The 20,121-nt window shown below is 47.0% G+C and overlaps 2 protein-coding genes and 1 pseudogene across 2 annotated transcripts in view; 1 reads left to right on the top strand and 2 right to left on the bottom strand.

The window, feature by feature from the left end:
• LOC115694497 (disease resistance protein RUN1-like) overlaps positions 1-20,121 on the top strand; it is an 88,182-nt gene that overhangs the window by 51,517 nt on the left and 16,544 nt on the right. The gene's annotated exons all lie outside the window — the stretch shown is intronic.
• Positions 1-20,121, bottom strand: part of LOC115664544 (uncharacterized) — a 100,579-nt gene that overhangs the window by 8,198 nt on the left and 72,260 nt on the right. The gene's annotated exons all lie outside the window — the stretch shown is intronic.
• On the bottom strand, positions 1,354-19,438 carry LOC115664717 (ATP-dependent DNA helicase Q-like 1; annotated as a pseudogene).

The raw sequence follows: 20,121 nt of genomic DNA on the forward strand, positions 1-20,121 counted from the left end.
ACCCATTACACGATGCTACATGCTCTTAGGTTTAGGATCAAAACACTGCCACATGACATGCACGAAACATTGACCCCCTCCGTTGACTAGAAACAAAGCCAATTTGGGTCTCGGTAGTCAGATGTGAGAACAAGACAACGTGACACTCAACATTAACCGAACTCGACATAGGATCATTAGGCAATAGGTACCTTATCTGCTAAGGCTATGTCCTTTCTTCTTCTTCTTTTTCTGAATGTTGCATGCATATTCCAAATTACTTCGTTATAGTCGCGATTGTGAAATCGAGTTGTGGTACAAACTTTCCTCAGCGACCAATAATCGAATGCCTTCATCAATAAATGGAAAGTCTGTATTACCTTTTAGGGGGCCCGCTTTTGAAGGTTCTTAGATATTTCCATACAACAACCTCAATATATAGTCGACAATATGACTATATAAGTACGACCCCTATAAGATTTCTGGATGAATAGCGCTTAAGTAAATATAATATAAGGCTAGGAAATGTACAAACGAAGAATACCCCATGACAGATAATCTGATTAAAACCGGCGTTTCTTGTTGCATCAAAGTTGCCATTAACTTCCTTTTTCCTCTTGGGGGACCTAATTTGATTTCTCTTACGATGTGCAATCATGCGCATGTACCACATACGGCATGTGGCATGGTCAGGACTTAGAGTCATAACAAAAAAACCAGTTGGTGTCATAGCCACCAGGGTCCACCTAGGAAGGATAAGGGGACCATCTCAAATTCCTAAACAAAGACAATCACCTTCCAGTTCTCTAATAAATATTAAAGGGTTGGGATAGCTAATTCGCACCATTTATCCCTGAGCGTTAGTATAGAATTTCCCCGTTCGTCATGAAATGTTTGATTTCAGTTATGACCATCAAGTATCGCCCATAATCTAAAGTTTCGACGATGGCTAACCCATCACCACAACTGAATGATATGTCAACAATTCATCACTCTTTCTAGATGAGGTAGTAGCACCAAAGATAACAAATCAATCCCTTTCGGTCACGATACAACTCAAACTTGTAATTCCGATGCTTAGGTGACCACAGAGCCAACCAAGCTCAATAATAATCAACTAGTGGGCACTTCTATTTGATATTGGGAATCTATAGGATTATTTGTTTGTTTTCATTTATCTATTTTGATCCATGTAACAGCAGTTCTTTCTCTAGAATCCCATGCAATCTGAACTGCAGCTACTACTATTCGACAAGCTTCCAAAATTTATTTGCCTCCACTTGGAGATTTTCCACAGCACAGGCTCTCCTCTGTGGTCGTCAGAGGATAATGAGCATACCCCAAATTTTTTTCTTCTGTTTCTTAGGCCGAAGAGAATCCCCCAATCCAATATATTTCCAAAACAATCTTTTTCAAGTGAGTCATGCACATACTAACATTCAGAAGGAACGATTTTTTCCTCACTTCAAAAGGCAATGAATGAATTACCTTCTTCTGGGGCCCAATACTATCAATGTCCCTCACCTCGTGCAATGCTGTGCCGTCATCAAAACTGTGCTGATTCCAACCACCCTTTTGAGTACAAACCATTGGCTGCAATTCTCATGCAATATATTTATGCAATCATTAACGTGAGTTGTAATGCAAATACAACAAGCAACTGTTTAAGTGCCACGTGAGAGCATTATTGGGCAGTTGACACGTCCTAGTCAACATGAATCTAAGGTTGTGCCTGACCCAGGAATAATAAAACCATGTTAAATCCCTAAGTATCGAATCATAGATGCATTGCCATATGCTCTCTGTGAAAAACTATTGCATAGTGTGAATCTGAGATCCGAGTCCATGATTTGAATAATCCAGTCCACCAATGCAATGCTCCCTGACCAGAAAGCCGGCAATGTTGAATAGTTGGATAATTGATAATTAGACCCTAATAAAAGTTCTCAACCAATCGATTGTATCTTAGGATATACTACTTGAAAATTTTATTCTGCAAGTAAACTAACTTCACAGATGCAGTCATGATATGCATCAACACTCATTCAAAACGGGAAAGAAGAAGACAGGCAACATGCGCTTGTATGATTGGATTTCGCTGTTAATCTTTGCTGAACAGAAACAAGTAACTTTTTCTAGCGAAACAAGCAACTTTTTCTTCCTCAGTCAAGACCGGACGGCCTGTTCCCATATGCCTCTCCGGCGGCTTGTATGTTGGGCCACATTTTCTTTCCCCTTACGAAAATAATTAGTTCCAGACAAGGAACATAACAACAGATGATAGACAAGCATGAGATGACAAGACCATCACAACTGAAGAATTTTGTGTCTTTAGTTAAGGACCTTTGCCCCTCCAATACCATGTGGTCTTCCAATAATTGCGGATGATGGAACCAGAAGAACTGTGTGGCTCAAGATCATGCGTCAGTCGGTACCTATCGTCCATCAAGAGAGGTGACACCTGAAAGGTTCACCTTTATGAAGAGGCTTTGAGACAATTGTCGCAAGGATTACAACCGTATTTACAGTCTTTCCGATCCAAAGACTCGCCAAAGTGTGCAAGTAAGGTTTGCTGCCGACACTCATCCTGAAAATTTCGCAAATTAGAGAGTTAACACATGTTTATCAATAGACTTTGCTCCATTCAGGTACGTGGAAGATGAGTTTAGCCCAAAGGTTCCATTATGATTTACATATGTTGCCAACAGACCCATCTAAAGATCCAGCACCCGGACGGGTAAATGCCAGACTAAAACTAACAACAATCAATAGAACAAAGTGGAAAGCGGAAACACAAAATAGAAGCATCACTTAGTTGAGATAACTATTGAGAAGTTGAGAACACAAATTGGATTACCTTGAGTTCACAATATTGCTGCATTTTCCTAGCTTGAGCCATTGCAGATTTAAAGACAGTGGTTTTACATCCTTGACCACTCCTTAACATGCACACAACCCGGCTGAAATCCTTTTTGGCATATAGAGCAATGCACACTGCCGGTAGATTATCTCTTCCTGCCCTCCCTGACTCTTGGTAATAGCTTTCCACTGACTTGGACATTGCGTTGTGGATGACAAAATGCTGACCACATGCCATTAAAAAAATAATTACTAAACCAATAAAAAAAGTTGAAATGTGACGAAAACATTATAACTGAAGGTCAAGTTAGATCAGAGTCATTTGCAACTTTGACAGTAAAGAAAAGACCTTTATCCTAGTCTAACTTAATTTCAGCATACCCAAGTTCCACGCATGGAAGAAAGAATTTGATTTGAAAAAATACATAATTTGCTAGTTCCTGCAATCAATAGCCAAGAATGACAATTTAGCAGGCCACTGGACCATGGAACCAGCAAAGTTTACTTCCAAGCACACCAAGAAACCAATTGGTGAAACTTAAACATTAAAAGAAAAGTGGATTAGTCGAGTATTTGTCAACACGTCAGCTTGATTCTAAGACTAAAAATAGGCAAAGGCCCAGAGTCCATTTCAACTTACCACATCTGGTTTGTCTATTCCCATCCCAAAAGCAATGGTAGCACATACAACCTGGACCTCTCCAGTATGCCATTTCTTTTGAACAGCTACTCTTTGACGGGCTGCTAATCCAGCATGATAGTACACCGTCTTTATACCGCACTTATCGTTCAAGTATTTTGCAACTTCAACACATTCACTCTTTGAGAGGCAATATACTATGCCACAGAAATTAGCAAAACGATTCTTTAGCAGCTCTCCAAGCTGCTTCAAGCTATGACCTCATACTTTAGGTTTGGTCTGTCAAAGCTTGTCTCAAGAACGAGAGCATGGGGGATCCTAAGAGCTTTTAGGATATCCTGCAATGGATGCACATTTCAATCAGTCCCCGTACCTCACGAAGTGGCAGAGTGGCAGTTGCAGTTAAGGCCATCACTGGGACGTATGGAAAATTTTGCTTGAGACATCCCGGTCCTCTATAATCTGGACGAAAATCATGTCCCCGTTGACTACAATAATGACAACCAAGAAAGTAGCAGTCAATAAGCTTTACTAGTTTACAATCATTCAAATATATGAGAAATGCTCAAACCAGCAGTACGTTCCTTTCATGAGATGGCACTGGCAGTGCAGATCCAGTAAAGACCTCATAAGAAACACAATCATTGATCACATGGGTGAACTTTTTCCTTATATCTCAAGTTGTTAATATATAGTATAAAGGTTAAAAGAATAAATACAGACACAAGAACCAGCTTAAAAGGCCTGACTATCATGCCAAACATGGACACTTCCAATTACTTCCGAAAGTAATTTCCGTTGGAGCTTATTTTAGTTGTGTGCATTTTGCTTAATATGATTAACGATGTGTCACTGACTTTTTCCAAAAGAAGGAACTGGATCATTTCCAGAATTAGTTGTTTCAACATTGCATTCTGTTATACTAGAACTTCACAGAAGGTCTGGGTTTCAGAAGGTTCAGTGTAACACGACAATGTAATTAGGCTAGAAACACAGAAAATCCAAAAACGTTCGAAAAAAAGAGTTAGAGTGAGCATTTATAAAAGTTAACTTGCTTTTCTTTATCTAGAACAAGGACAGTAGTTTTGCAGTGGCAACATCATAAATACTTATTCGTTTTGAAGTAACACTAGCATGATCTTTGCTTTAGATACAAGGATGCCAAAGAGCATACCTCACACAATGTGTCTCATCAACAACAAAACCAGCAAGTTGTGTTTGCAATGCATGATGGTCGAGTATCAAAGAGTTAAAAAGAAACTTTCATAAAAAGTTATAGTGAATCAGAAATAGTACCTTTCTATGCAAGCATTTCGATATCTCGAGAAACGATGGGTTTCCCACAATCCTTTCAAGGGTTACGTACAATAGCTTGCATGATGGTTTATCTTTCCTAAAAAGACAGGCAAAGCAGTGGAGATTAATGACTTGACAATCACGACACTCAGCAAAAAAAATATTTAGAAGTCCAATAGAAAGCCCATTGCAACATATGGAGTACAGCCCAACATTTTATGGAGGGATAAAGATTCAATGGTATGATATACATCTCTAGGAACACTAAGATCCTAAAATTTATTTTTAAGGCAAACATCTTAGGCATGAATCTTTTCATTAACTACATAAAAAATGTGCATCCATTGCAACATATGGAGCATAGCCATTTTATGGCGGGATAAAGATTGTATGGTATGGTATACTTCTCTAGGAACATAGAGAGAGAGAGAGAGAGAGAGAGAGAGAGAGAGAGAGAGAGAGAGAGAGAGAGAGAGAGAGAGAGAGAGAGAGAGAGAGAGAGAGAGAGAGAGAGAGAGAGAGAGAGCTAAACCTTGCCTTAGTTCTTGGAGGACAACTGCTGCTTGGGAAGCAGTTTGCTGAGAGTTCAAGAAAGTAGACTGTATTCCATACTTGAGGGTTAGAGTAATTATTTGATCCTGGATGAGAGATAGATTGGGAGATATAATGTGACATTCCGAATTTTGGCCCATTTTTGGGATTTATAAAACGGGTATTTCGTCAGTGCGCTTATAGTAAAAATCTCGCCCGGGAACTGATCACTCTCGGTTATTATTTTTAAACCTTGAGATTTCGCTAGAATCGCATTCGATCGAATTTGGCCGTTATTTAGACCCTGACCTTGGCAGTCGATTTTCGAGAGTATCGGGACGAAATAAATTGGACGGTGTCGATATTATTGTGGCCAGCGTCGAGGCGATTAGGAATAGTGAGAAAGTGGATTTTTGGACCGGGTGCGAATTTGGACTGGTAGACCTCCCTCGTAGTGTGTTTCGAGTTATTTTATTTTGGCCCGTTGTCTTATATTATTGTTTGGGATTTTTTCGGGGACAGTTAGATCTTTTTCCGGGTTTGAATCGCGACAGTTAGAATAATATTTAGTTTGAACCGTGTCCGTTGGTTCGCGCTCAAGGATAAATATTAGCTTTTCTTTCTCTCTCCTTTCTCCTGCGCCGCGCCACCCACCCCCGTGCAACGTCCCCTGCGCACGTCTCTCTCTCTCTCTCTCTCTCTCTCTCTCTCTCTCTCTCTCTCTCTCTCTCTCGCCGCGCTCCTGCCTTGCGTGCACGTCCCTCCCCCATTAAGCCATGCAGACCCATCCCTCTCTCTTTTCTCTCTCCTCCTTTTCCTTTTCTTTTCTTTCTTCTCTTCTTCTTCTTCGTTGTTCCTCGCGGGCGTCTGGTTCTGCTCCGCCGTGCCCTGCTCGCCGACCGCCGTTCGACCGCCGTTCCGCCTCCGTCCAACGCCACCCCACCAGCCGCCGATGCCGCCGTCCTCCCCGCGCCGTCGTCGCGCAGCCGTGTCGCCCGCAGCCTCGCCCGACCCCCGCCTTCTCCTCCTCCCGAACGCGTGAGCTCGGCTCGCCACCTGCCTGCCTCGGCCCGTCGCTGCCCGGCCCTGCCGCTCTTGCTCCGCTCTCCGCTGTCCGCCCGCCTGCCGCGGAGCTCGCCTCGTCGCTTCGCCGCTCGTTTGTTCGCGCACTGGGAGCTCGCCGATCTCGAGCTCGTCCGTCTCAGTGCCGCCCACCGCCTGCTACGAGTCACCGCTGTCGCTCGCTACCGCCCTGCCGTTGTTGCTGCCACGGCCGGCTCCTCCATCGCTACTCGCCGGCCACCACCGCGGCCCGCCATCTCTCCCCTCGCCCCGATCCTCTCTCTCTCCCTCACCCTCACCCCCGGCCACTCTCTTTCTCCCTCGCTGCCCGTCGCCGCCGCTGTCGCCGCCGCCGCCGGCCGCCGCCGCGTCGCCGCTCGCCGCCGGCCGCCGCCCGACTGGCCAGCCCTGTGCCGTAGCCGGCTCGCCGCCCACGCGACCAAGCCGCGCGCTCGTCGCCGTGCCCGTTCCTCGCGCCCGTGCCCGTGCGTGTGCCCGTGGCCGAGCGCCGTGGCCGAGCTCGCCGCTGCGCCTGTGCCGTCCGACCAGTGCGCTCGCCCGTCCGACTAGGCGCGTCGCCCGTCCGTTCGCCCGTGCGCCTTTGGCACGCCGCACGGCCATCGCGCGCGCGCTGTGCACGCCGATCGGCCATCGCGCCCGCGTTGGCCGGCCACCGCGCCCGTTGGCCCGTGCTCCGCGCCTGATCCCAGATTGTTCACCCGGGCCATTTTGGGCCCGAGCCGACTTTTCCCGGGCCAAACTTAGGTAAGTGACTTCCTAAACCCTACCTAGTACTTTGGGTATTTTTAGACTCGTTTAGGGTGAAATTTAGTACCGGCTTAGGAATTTAATTAGGCGTGGGCTAATTTGACTGATTGTGCTCAATTTGTGAATTATTGTGGCGGTAATTGTGTGACTAATTTAGTGATTTACTGAGATAAATATGCCTGACTGAATGGTTGTGGCGCTTGTGGGTGAATTGAATTAATTGAATGTGCCGACATGAATGTCGGGTCGGTGGACTGATGTGGGGAGCATGAATTGAGTTGACTGATGTGGCGTGCTAGATTGACATTGGTGAAAGGGTGGTGATTGAAATTGATTTATATGACTAAGAGCATGGTAAATTTTGTATTGTGGTGCATGTGCATGAGAAAAGCCCGGCTTGATCTGAGGGCTGACCTGAGGCGCAGTAGCGCGGGTCGTGGGAAAGTGTGAAATGTCCAGTGAGGGACGAAGCCCGGCTTGATTCGAGGCCGCTAACCCGAGGCGTGGTTACGCGGTGTGGCTAGAAAGGCAAGTAAGGACCCGAGGCGTGGTTACGCGGGTCGAGAGAAATGTCCTCGAGGCGTGGTTACGCGGACCGAGCCCGGCTTGATCTCGGTGGTCGCCAACCTGAGGCGTGGTTACGCGGGTGTGGCTAGAAAGGCAAGTAAGGACCTGAGGCGTGGTTACGCGGGTCGAGAGAAATGTCCTGAGGCGTGGTTACGCGGGACTGAGCCCGGCTTGATCTGAGGGCTGGCCTGAGGCGTGTTGACGCGGGCCGTGTGAAAGGACCTGGGAGGTCGTGAGAAAGTTGCTCGGCCACGCATGCGAATTGAGTGTGATTGAATTGACTGGTTGAATTAGTTGGAGTGATTGAGTGAAAGTGTGGTTGGTGTTTGAGCGATTTGTGATGTGCTATTTAATTAATATTATTGCCTTATCACGTGACGACTAACGTGTAGAGTTGGCATGGACTTGATGACGAGGTAAGTACAATTATGTGAATTTTATATGTTATGGGGTAGATTGCATGTATGACTTGTCTGGGTACGCATTGGCCTACGTGGGGTTTAGGGGGTTGCTTATTGAGACTCGTTCTCACGGTTATTATATAACCATTTCAGATCCGCGACCGTAATCGATTTGGAGACGCCGCCAGAGCACCACAGGGATTAAAGAATAGATCATTTACCCTGTCTTTTGAGTACCTTTTGTAGAGGAGATAAGTTTGTCAACCACCGCCCCCTTTTGAAAACTGTGGTTCTAAATTGGTAGCCCGAGTTATCGTTTTGTATAGTGGCTATTTTATGATGGTATGCAATTATTGTTTCGCACTATCCCTTTGTCGCTGTTTATTGTCTGGGTTAATTAGTTTCGCTTCCGCTTGCTTTTATTGTTGAGTGTTTCGTTTGGGTCGGCGACGCGTCCTGGGACGTCGCGTTCAATGATCGACCATCGAGGGATGACCGCGCGCTCGTAGGGTGCGGGGCGTGACATCCCCGTTGATTTGGTATCAGAGCAAGGTCAGCTCGAACCAAGATGGTCGAAGCCTGGAGTGATAAGGAGCGATGACTTTGGGGTAGACAGTTAAGGAGATTTGTGTGCCATGCGTACCCCAGACTGTATGATTGTGATTGCTGAGTGGTTTTTATGCAATATTATGTGAGGTGCAGGTGCGTCAGGACTTGAGGTAAGTGCATGAACTCTGTTGGTTGTGATTGGGTGTTGTTGTGGTTGGCTGCCTGCTTAATGGAATGTGTTGTGATGCACTGCCTAGGGCTTAGACTGGTGTAGTTGGCCTAGGTTTCTAATTCCTGCGTGGAATTTAGCAGGTGAGCCTTGTGAGGACCGGTAAGATGAGCGGTCGAGGTCGAGGTAGAGGTCGAGGTAGAGGTCGAGGTCGAGGTCGTATAGCCCCGCAAGCTGGAGTTGTGGGGGATCCCAGATTGGATGAAGTGTGGAGGGTACTTGAGGAAGCAGGATTATTATCGGGTAGACAGACGGGAGAAAGGAGCGCGACTGTCGCTGCTGCAGCTGCCAGTGAGATCATAGGGAATAATGAAAACCAGGGGAATAATGTGATTAGTGGAAATCCGGGTATAGTGCGAGTAAATGCGAACAGCCGATGTCCAAGCTAGTTGAGCAATTTCGAGGTTGAAACCCCGAAGTTTGATGGGAGAGGCGACCCGAGGCCGCACCAAGATGGGTAGAAGAGCTAGAGAAAGCTTTTGAGGTCTTTGGGGTGTACCGAGGAAGAGAAAGTGACGCTAGCAGTCTATCGCCCGTAATAATGCAAGTGATTGGTGGAGGGCCACCGAGAGGTCAAGTATTCCTCACTGTACGCCCGAATTGGATTGTTTTTACCGAGACCTTCAATGGCAAGTATTTCGGAAAGTGCCCGAGAACGTAAATTGGCTGAATTTATGGGGCTCCGCCAAGGTCGAGATCGGTAGATCAGTATGAGGCCGAGTTCGCAAGATCGTCCAAATTTGCCCCAGGATGGTGGAGGACCCGATGGACAAAGCGCGAGAGGTTCCCGGGATGGGGTGGGCCGGACCTTCGCAGCCGGATGATCTCGTTGAACTTGAGAGGCTACAATGAGATATATGAAAGGGCTCGTGCAATGAGAGCGAGATCGGACGGATCGAGCCGCGCTTCGGATCGCGTATGCCCGGCTAGGACAACCGTCAACCAGGGAAAGGACCCATGACGGGAAATAGTCGCCTGCTCCACCCGCTCGGAGGAATATCGGGAAGCCAAACCGTTACCAGAACGCCCCGTGTAGGCTGTGTGGTGGAAAACACGGGAATGGACCTTGCCCAAATAGGGGCGGAGCATGTTTTACATGTGGTGGAAGGGGCCATAAGATGAGAGAATGTCCAAACAACAAGCAGGCCGGGTCACCTGCACTTCTACCGCCGCCGCCGCCCCGGAATGGAAATCAAATTAGAGCTATCCAGCCGGCCAATCAGAATCGGCCGCCGGCCCAAGGACGGGTATATGCAATGGCAAGGAGGGAGGCTCGGGACGCGCCCGGCGTGGTCACTGTGTACGGTGCTCTCTCTCGTGATCATGCCGCTTATGCCTTGTTTGATCCGGGCGTCGCATTCATTTATATCTCGAGCGTTCGTTGAATTATCTCGGGATTGAGCCAAAATTGCTTGATGTTATGCTGTGTGTGACTACTCCGCTGAATGATAAAGTGTCTGATTACGTTTGGGTGTCCCGATTGTAAAATAGTGATTGGTGATAGAGAAGGAAGGATAAATTTGGCGGTATTATGTATGCATGACTTCGATGTGATTATTGGTATGGATGGCTAGTCAAGCGTAGAGCTGTTATGGATCAGTAGTAGCGGGGTGATCCAGTTTAATCCGACCGGACATCCTAGATTTGAGTTTGTGGGAAAGCGAGGAGGAACCTCGATCCCTCGGATTTCATCGCTCGAGGTAACAAAGCTGTTGGATGAAGGGTGCCAAGGATTTTCGGCAAATGTAATCGATTCGACTACTGGAGAGCCGAGACTAGAAGACATAGCCGTGGTGTGCAACTTTCCCGATGTCTTTCCTCAGGAATTGCCGGGACTGCCACCTGATCGAGAAGTGGAGTTCGCGATTGAGTTAGCCCCAGGGACGGAACCGATCTCGAAAGCACCCTATAGGATGTCACTGTCGGAATTGAAAGAATTAAAAGTCCAAATGCAAGAGTTGTTGGACAAAGGCTTCATTCGCCCTAGTGCGTCTCCATGGGGAGCGCCAGTGTTATTCGTGAGGAAAAAGGATGGATCCTTGAGGTTGTGCATTGACTACAGACAATTGAACCAGGTGACCATTAAGAATAAGTATCCGCTGCCAAGGATTGATGACCTATTTGATCAGTTGCAAGGGGCGTCGGTGTTTTCAAAAATCGATCTGAGGACTGGCTATCACCAATTGAGGATCAAGAAGGAGGACGTGCCGAAGTCGGCATTTAGGACGAGGTATGGACACTATGAGTTTACGGTAATGCCGTTTGGACTGACGAACGCCCCTGCAGCCTTTATGGATTTAATGAATCGGGTATTCAAGGAATTTTTAGATCAGTTTGTGATCGTGTTCATAGATGATATTCTGGTGTATTCAAAGAGTTCCGCCGAGCACGAGGTACATTTGGAAAAGGTTCTACGGACCTTAAGGGAACACGCACTCTACGCTAAGTTCAGTAAGTGCGAATTCTGGCTTCACCAAGTGGCGTTCTTAGGACATGTGATATCCGGAGAAGGAATTGCGGTGGACCCGACAAAGATTGAAGCCGTCACGAATTGGCCGAGACCGACAACAGTAACCGAGGTTCGGAGCTTCCTCGGACTAGCAGGTTATTATAGACGCTTCGTGGAGAAGTTTTCGGCATTAGCGACGCCGTTGACGCGGTTACTAAAGAAGGAGATGAGGTTTGAATGGACGGATAAGTGCGAAAGGAGCTTCCAAGAATTAAAAACAGATTGACGACCGCGCCGGTGTTAACGATCCCGTCGGCCCGGAGGATATGAGATTTACAATGACGCGTCGTTGAGAGGATTAGGATGCGTGCTAATGCAACACGGGAAAGTAGTGGCATACGCATCGCGACGTTGAGGCCACACGAGCGAACTATCCGACGCATGACTTGGAATTGGCCGCGATTATTTTCGCTCTTAAGATTTGGAGACACTACCTGTGTGGGGAGAAATTTCAGATTTATACGGACCATCAAAGTTTAAGGTACTTGTTCTCCCAAAAGGAATTAAATATGAGACAGCGTCGTTGGATGGAACTCCTTAAGGATTACGATTGCGAGATTATGTATCACCCTCGGAAAAGCTAATAAGGTAGCGGATGCACCGAGTCGGAAATCGAGCATCGCGCATATGATGGTCAAGGAGTGGACTCGTTGGAGGGAGTTCGGGATTCGAATTTAAGTTTGAAGTGAGTCATGTCTCGAGTCTACTTGCAACGCCGAGGATTGAACCGTAAATACGGACTAAGATTAAGACTTTACAATCGACGGACCGGAGACTCGGAAGATTTTGAGTATGGATGCCACAAAAGGAAATCGGATTTTCAGGTATCCGAGGATGGAATTCTAAAGTTCCGTGGACGGTTATGTGTACCCAAGTGATACAAGATCGAAGGAAGAGATTTTGTCCGAAGCACACCGTAGCAATTACGTATTCACCGGGTAGTACGAAAATGTATCGAACTTGCGACAAGATTATTGGTGGAACGGCATGAAAGTGGACGTAGCCAAGCATGTGGCCAAGTGTTTAACATGTCGCAGCAAGTGAAGGCACAACATTGTAAGCCGGGTGGTATGTTGCACCATTGGAAATTCCCGAGTGGAAATGGGAACACATCACGATGGACTTTGTAATGGGATTACCGAGAAGTCAAAGGGGTCATGATTCGATTTGGGTGGTAGTCGACCGATTGACAAAGTCAGCACATTTTCTACCTGTACGAAAGGACTTCGCCTTGGAAAGGTATGCCGAGATTTACGTGCGACAAATAGTCCGATCCCGCACGGAGTGCCGGTGACAATCACTTGCACCGGGATCCTAAATTTACCGCCGCCTTTTGGAAAAGTCTTCATGCGGCATTAGGAACGGTTACGCTTTAGCACGGCCTATCATCCCCAGACGGATGGCCATCCGAAAGGACGATTCAGACCTTGGAAGACATGTCATGCGAGCATGTGTGTTGGATTTTAAGGGTGGTTGGGAGGAAGCTACATTTGGTGGAATTCGCCTACAACAATAGCTATCAGCAAAGTATCGAATGGCACCATTCGAGGCACTTTATGGCGTGGCTTGCGAACACCGGTTTGTTGGGATGAAGTTGGTGAGAGGAGCATCACAGTCCCGAGTTGGTTCAAGAATCGGTCGAAACATCAAGGTAATTCGGGATAGGCTTAAGACCGCTCGAGCCGCCAAAAGAATTATGCGGACCGGAGACGTAGGCCTTTGGAATTTCAAGTGGGGGACCACGTTTTCCTCAAGGTATCGCCTATGAGAGGATTATCTCGGTTTGGTAAGAAAGGGAAGTTGAGCCCGAGGTACGTGGGCCCATTCGAGGTCTTAGAGAGAATTGGTACCCTGGCCTACCGTCTCGCGCTACCACCAAACTTGTCTCAAGTGCACAACGTATTCCACGTGTCAATGTTAAGAAAGTATGAACCGGACCCGACCCACGTGCTGAACTACGAAGAGATAGACATGGACGACAGAGTGTCGTATGTGGAAAAGCCAGTTCGGATCGAAGACAGAATAGAAAGAGTGCTGCGGAACAAGAAAATTCCGATGGTCAAGGTGATTTGGGAGCACCATGGAACTGAAGGTGCGACGTGGGAAAGTGAAGAGTTGATGCGACACCAGTACCCTCATTTGTTTGAATAGTTGGGTTGAATTGTAAATTTCGAGGACGAAATTTTTGTAAGGGGGGAAGAGTTGTGACATTCCGAATTTTGGCCCATTTTTGGGATTTATAAAACGGGTATTTCGTCAGTGCGCTTATAGTAAAAATCTCGCCCGGGAACTGATCACTCTCGGTTATTATTTTTAAACCTTGAGATTTCGCTAGAATCGCATTCGATCGAATTTGGCCGTTATTTAGACCCTGACCTTGGCAGTCGATTTTCGAGAGTATCGGGACGAAATAAATTGGACGGTGTCGATATTATTGTGGCCAGCGTCGAGGCGATTAGGAATAGTGAGAAAGTGGATTTTTGGACCGGGTGCGAATTTGGACTGGTAGACCTCCCTCGTAGTGTGTTTCGAGTTATTTTATTTTGGCCCGTTGTCTTATATTATTGTTTGGGATTTTTTCGGGGACAGTTAGATCTTTTTCCGGGTTTGAATCGCGACAGTTAGAATAATATTTAGTTTGAACCGTGTCCGTTGGTTCGCGCTCAAGGATAAATATTAGCTTTTCTTTCTCTCTCCTTTCTCCTCTGCGCCGCGCCACCCACCCCCGTGCAACGTCCCCTCTCGCGCACGTCTCTCTCTCTCTCTCTCTCTCTCTCTCTCTCTCTCTCTCTCTCTCCTCTCGCGCGCGCGCTCTCGCCCCCTTGCGTGCACGTCCCTCCCCCATTAAGCCATGCGGACCCATCCCTCTCTTTTCTCTCTCCTCCTTTTCCTTTTCTTTTCTTTCTTCTCTTCTTCTTCTTCGTTGTTCCTCGCGGCGTCCGGTTCTCCCTCCGTGCCCCGCTCGCCGACCGCCGTTCGACCGCCGTTCCGCCTCCGTCCAACGCCACCCCACCAGCCGCCGATGCCGCTGTCCTCCCCGCCGTCGTGCCGCCGCGCAGCCTCGTGTCGCCCGGTAGCCTCGCCCGACCCTCGCCTTCTCCTCCTCCCGAACGCGTGAGCTCGGCGCCGCCACGCCCGTCTCGGCCCGTGCCGCCTGCCTGGCCGCCTTGCTCCGCCCGTCCCGCCCGCTCACTGCCGCGGAGCTCGCCTGTCGCCTTCGCCGCTCGTTTGTTCGCGCACTGGGAGCTCGCCGATCTCGAGCTCGTCCGTCTCCAGGCCGGCCCACCGCCGCGCTACGAGTCACCGCCGTCGCCGCCCCGTCCCCGCTGCTAAGCCGCCGGCCGGGCCTCCATCGCCATCGCGCCTCGCCGGCCACCACCGCCGGTCCGCCATCTCTCCCCTCGCCCCGATCCCTCTCTCTCCCTCACCCTCACCCCCGCTCACTCTCTTTCTCCCCCGCTCGCCTCGTCGCCGCCGCGCCGCTCGCCGCCGCCGCCGCCGCCGTCGCCGGCCGCCGCGGCCGCCGCCCGACCCGGCCAGCCCCAGCCGTAGCCGGCTCGCCGCCCACGCGACCAAGCGCGCGCCCGTCGCCGTGCCTGCTCCCGCGCCCGTGCCCGTGCGTGTGCCCGTGGCCGAGCGCCGTGGCCGAGCTCGCCGGCGCCGCGCCCGTCCGACCAGGGCGCGTCGCCCGTCCGACTAGGCGCGTCGCCCGTCCGTTCGCCCGTGCGCCCCCTTGGCACGCCGCACGGCCATCGCGCCCGCGCCTGTGCACGCCGATCGGCCATTGTGCTCGCGTTGGCCGGCCACCGCGCCCGTTGGCCCGTGCCCGCGCCTGAGTCCAGATCTGTTCACCGGGCCATTTTGGGCCCGAGCCGACTTTTCCGGCCAAACTTAGGTAAGTGACTTCCTAAACCCTACCTAGTACTTTGGGTATTTTTAGACTCGTTTAGGGTGAAATTTAGTACCGGCTTAGGAATTTAATTAGGCGTGGGCTAATTTGACTGATTGTGCTCAATTTGTGAATTATTGTGGCGGTAATTGTGTGACTAATTTAGTGATTTACTGAGATAAATATGCCTGACTGAATGGTTGTGGCGCTTGTGGGTGAATTGAATTAATTGAATGTGCCGACATGAATGTCGGGTCGGTGGACTGATGTGGGGAGCATGAATTGAGTTGACTGATGTGGCGTGCTAGATTGACATTGGTGAAAGGGTGGTGATTGAAATTGATTTATATGACTAAGAGCATGGTAAATTTTGTATTGTGGTGCATGTGCATGAGAAAAGCCCGGCTTGATCTGAGGGCTGACCTGAGGCGCAGTAGCGCGGGTCGTGGGAAAGTGTGAAATGTCCAGTGAGGGACGAAGCCCGGCTTGATCTGAGGGCTGCCAACCTGAGGCGTGGTTACGCGGGTGTGGCTAGAAAGGCAAGTAAGGACCTGAGGCGTGGTTACGCGGGTCGAGAGAAATGTCCTGAGGCGTGGTTACGCGGGGACCGAGCCCGCTTGATCTCGAGGTCGCCAACCCGAGGCGTGGTTACGCGGGTGTGGCTAGAAAGGCAAGTAAGGACCCGAGGCGTGGTTACGCGGGTCGAGAGAAATGTCCCGAGGCGTGGTTACGCGGACCGAGCCCGGCTTGATCTCGAGGGCTGGCCCGAGGCGTGTTGACGCGGGCCGTGTGAAAGGACCCGGGAGGTCGTGAGAAAGTTGCTCGGCCACGCATGCGAATTGAGTGTGATTGAATTGATTGGTTGAATTAGTTGGAGTGATTGAGTGAAAGTGTGGTTGGTGTTTGAGCGATTTGTGATGTGCTATTTAATTAATATTATTGCCTTATCACGTGACGACTAACGTGTAGAGTTGGCATGGACTTGATGACGACGAGGTAAGTACAATTATGTGAATTTTATATGTTATGGGGTAGATTGCATGTATGACTTTGTCCTGGGTACGCATTGGCCTACGTGGGGTTTAGGGGTTGCTTATTGAGACTCGTTCTCACGGTTATTATATAACCATTTCAGATCCGCGACCGTAATCGATTTGGAGACGCCGCCAGAGCACCACAGGGATTAAAGAATAGATCATTTACCCTGTCTTTTGAGTACCTTTTGTAGAGGAGATAAGTTTGTCAACCACCGCCCCCTTTTGAAAACTGTGGTTCTAAATTGGTAGCCCGAGTTATCGTTTTGTATAGTGGCTATTTTATGATGGTATGCAATTATTGTTTCGCACTATCCCTTTGTCGCTGTTTATTGTCTGGGTTAATTAGTTTCGCTTCCGCTTGCTTTTATTGTTGAGTGTTTCGTTTGGGTCGGCGACGCGTCCTGGGACGTCGCGTTCAATGATCGACCATCGAGGGATGACCGCGCGCTCGTAGGGTGCGGGGCGTGACATATAACAACTGTGACACCTGGTTCAAGAGTTGCTGGCAGCTGGAGCGAAATGTAAAAACATCAGAAGAGCACATGAAGAAAGGAAGGGGTGAGGGAATTATTCTTTTATTCACCTTAAGCTGATCAGAAAGCACCAGTTGATATTTGTCTTATAATTACTTCAGCTAGAAACCTATATCAGTTACTTCAAGACTGAACAGAAAACACTTCAGGATAATTAAACTTTATAAATTTAGATTAATATCTTCCTTCGTGATTCAGTAGATCAATTCAGATTTATATGAAAGGACATCAATTTCAAACCAATTATGGGAAATGATCACCCCTAGTTGACATGATGACATGGCACATACCTGCATAAGAAATATAGACATCTACAATCTATATTTGGTGCACGTAATTTTACAACTTATTCCTCTTTTGACTTAATAACCCTTTTGAATTGGACATGAGCTATGACCGAGAACAACACTTACATGCAAAAACAAGACAAATTTTCTAGTAAGTAATTAGAAGGTCCTAGAAACATTACATAAACCTCAAATTCTAGAAATTATAGAATAGATAGGCAGAACGAGAATGTCCTGTATTTCCTTCTTTTCCAACTTAGTCCGATCACATACATTGGAACCCATGGTTATGTCCCCAAATCACTTCCTATAGCTTAATTTGCATTTGGAAAACATTTTCTTCCTTTAGTTTAAGCACAAACTTCTCAACAGTGCTAAAAAAGCAGATTGCAAGATCATTTTAAGCTTAAATTTCAATATACAGGTCTACCCGTCTAGTATTTAATTGGTGGAACCATGGGGCAAAGTGCACAGGGCTTGTGCTCTAAACATTGTCTCCACACATAATTCTACATACAATCATTACACAAACAAAATAATGTTAACATTCACTAACCTGGTAACATAAACTTTTACCACCTCCGGTGGGCATTAGAATGAAGCAATCTTGCTTGGCTACAGAAGCTTTACAAGCCTAATGCTGCATTGGTCGAAATACCTTGTTTCCAAATATTACAACATTTGCCAATTCTATGTCATCCAAGGCCTGCAATTCCTTATAACTCAGAGTCCCTTGTTTGCATGTCGAAATCCGAGAACAATGTCTTTTTTTTGAAACTGATGATATCGAACCTTGAGTGACAGTGCTCCTACAGTCCTTCAACACAAACAAGCCTCTTCAGCACCACAAATAGTTTCTGACTTGGATTGTCATGGAAGAAATCACAAGCCTTCATTTATGCAAAACATTCCTATGAAAGACGCTGGATTGCTAAGTTCCACACTTTGATGATCTGCTATACTGTCCAAGTATTTGAGAAATATAGGTATTTGTACATCATCCAAAACTAAAATCAACTTCTCTATTGACCAAAGAGTTCTAATATGTCATTATGGATCTTGAAGATTGTGGAAGTAATTGGCAAAAGTTAGGAGTATCTATTGGACATTTGATTGGATGAGAGGCCTCATAAGCAATTTACTAATGCTTTTCTACATGTACATCGTGTAGGTCCTTTTTTGTGTGCAGAATCACCAGCAAATTGCAAAAGATCAAGGAGAGTATAAATTATATAAGAAAAGAACAGTCACACGGTGATTTAAGTGGTTTGGCAGTATTATCTATGTCCATGGGAGAAGCATACCATGGATTCTAAAGATCGTCTGGCCAGAAGTTGAGTGGATGAATTCCTCACAGTACTGCTTTCATCAGGAATATAGCACGTGGATTTCCTGCCTATTTTATTGCCAAATATATCTTCGTCTTCACCGTCAGTAGAGGAATCCACCTCAAGAAAAGTTTGATTTTTCTCAGGTTGTGGAGAATCTTCTATAACAGTAACATCATGCACGACATTGCATCCACCGTCATAAGGGATATCTTGGCCAAACATATCAGCCAAAACTCCAAAAGCTTCTGATTCCGCAGCTTGTAAATCATCCCAATCCTCGGTATCTTGCATAGTCGGCAAGTTCTGCTAGAAAGTCATCGCCACAGTGCTCCACAGTGATAAACTCTCAACCTTCATCACCTTAAGAAAAACCAAATGAAGAAAGAGATGATTTTGCACGTCAATAAGACTACTCCGCCAAACCCACAAAGAAACGACAATGAGATTAACGCTCAATGAACAAAATTTAACCAGCTCCAGTCCATTCAAATCCATAGTAGACCATTTCACAGCCATCATCAGAGCACTGACTAACCGCAATAAATCTCCTTATTTAGGAATGCACAATCAATCAATTCACAAATTATCCACGCAACACAAGCAATTGTGTCATTCCCTAATCACCAGATACCACCCAATTTGGCCAATAACCAAGAAAAGCCACCATCCAAAGTAGCCTCAACGCATCAAACTGGAACTGTGCCAGACATTTTGCTCGTCAGTAAAACTACTTCACTAAGCACCCTATTCTACAGCCATCGTCATCGTGGTGGACCAAGAAACACCTACACAACCTCTGCAAACGCTAATCTCAGCATGACAAAATGGGCGACGAAGAGACGATTCGAGTTACCGTAGAGGGAAACGAGACAGTCCAAGTAGTTGGTGGTGGACTGCTGGTCGAAGCCGAACTCGAGAGGCAAGCTCAGCAACCGAGCTTTCTCTACCTCCTCCAACCCCCGATTCTCCATCGAATCTCTCAACCTCTTCGACGGTATTCGATCGATGATGCACAAGCCGGAATCGAATCGATCGCTAGTCTCTCTCGAGAGCGCGCGCTCGAAGTGCCTTTTCGAAAAACCTCGCCAGCGACGGTAGGATTGGATGTCTGTTTTCCCTTTCCATTTGTATATGCCAGTGAATGGGAGAGATTGGAGCCAAATATTTTCAATTTTATTTTGAAAATTCCATTTTTGCATCTGAAGTTTGTTCAAGTTCTATTTCCAGCCCCCTGTAAGTTCTTTTGGTTTCATTTGACACCCTTGGGCTTATTTGGTGAGATGACATATGAAAAATTATTAATCAATCGCACCTCTCTTAAAAGTTTGGAAAAGAAAATTATTACTTGAATTTCAAACAATCACTAAAAAATTGTGCATGATTCCTTTTTTTTATATATATATTTATACGATTTGTTTTCGATGTTTTGCATTAAAGAAAAGTTCACATTACAAGAATTGCAAAATTGGCGAAAAGGAAAAAAGTTAGACGGTTCATATGGTTTCATAATTATCTTGCATGCGCGAAGTTAGAGCTAATGCATCCATCGAGATCAATAGAGTATTTTAAGAAATTGAACGCCACATTGTTAGCAAAAAAAAGGAATTTCTTAAGAAAAGTTATATGGTTGAAATTTATTTTCATCTCATTTGGT

This window comes from Syzygium oleosum, unplaced genomic scaffold (assembly GCF_021117445.2).
Source record: "Syzygium oleosum isolate NSW1041296 unplaced genomic scaffold, Sole_v2.1 Sole_v2.03, whole genome shotgun sequence".
Classification (NCBI taxonomy): domain Eukaryota; kingdom Viridiplantae; phylum Streptophyta; class Magnoliopsida; order Myrtales; family Myrtaceae; genus Syzygium; species Syzygium oleosum.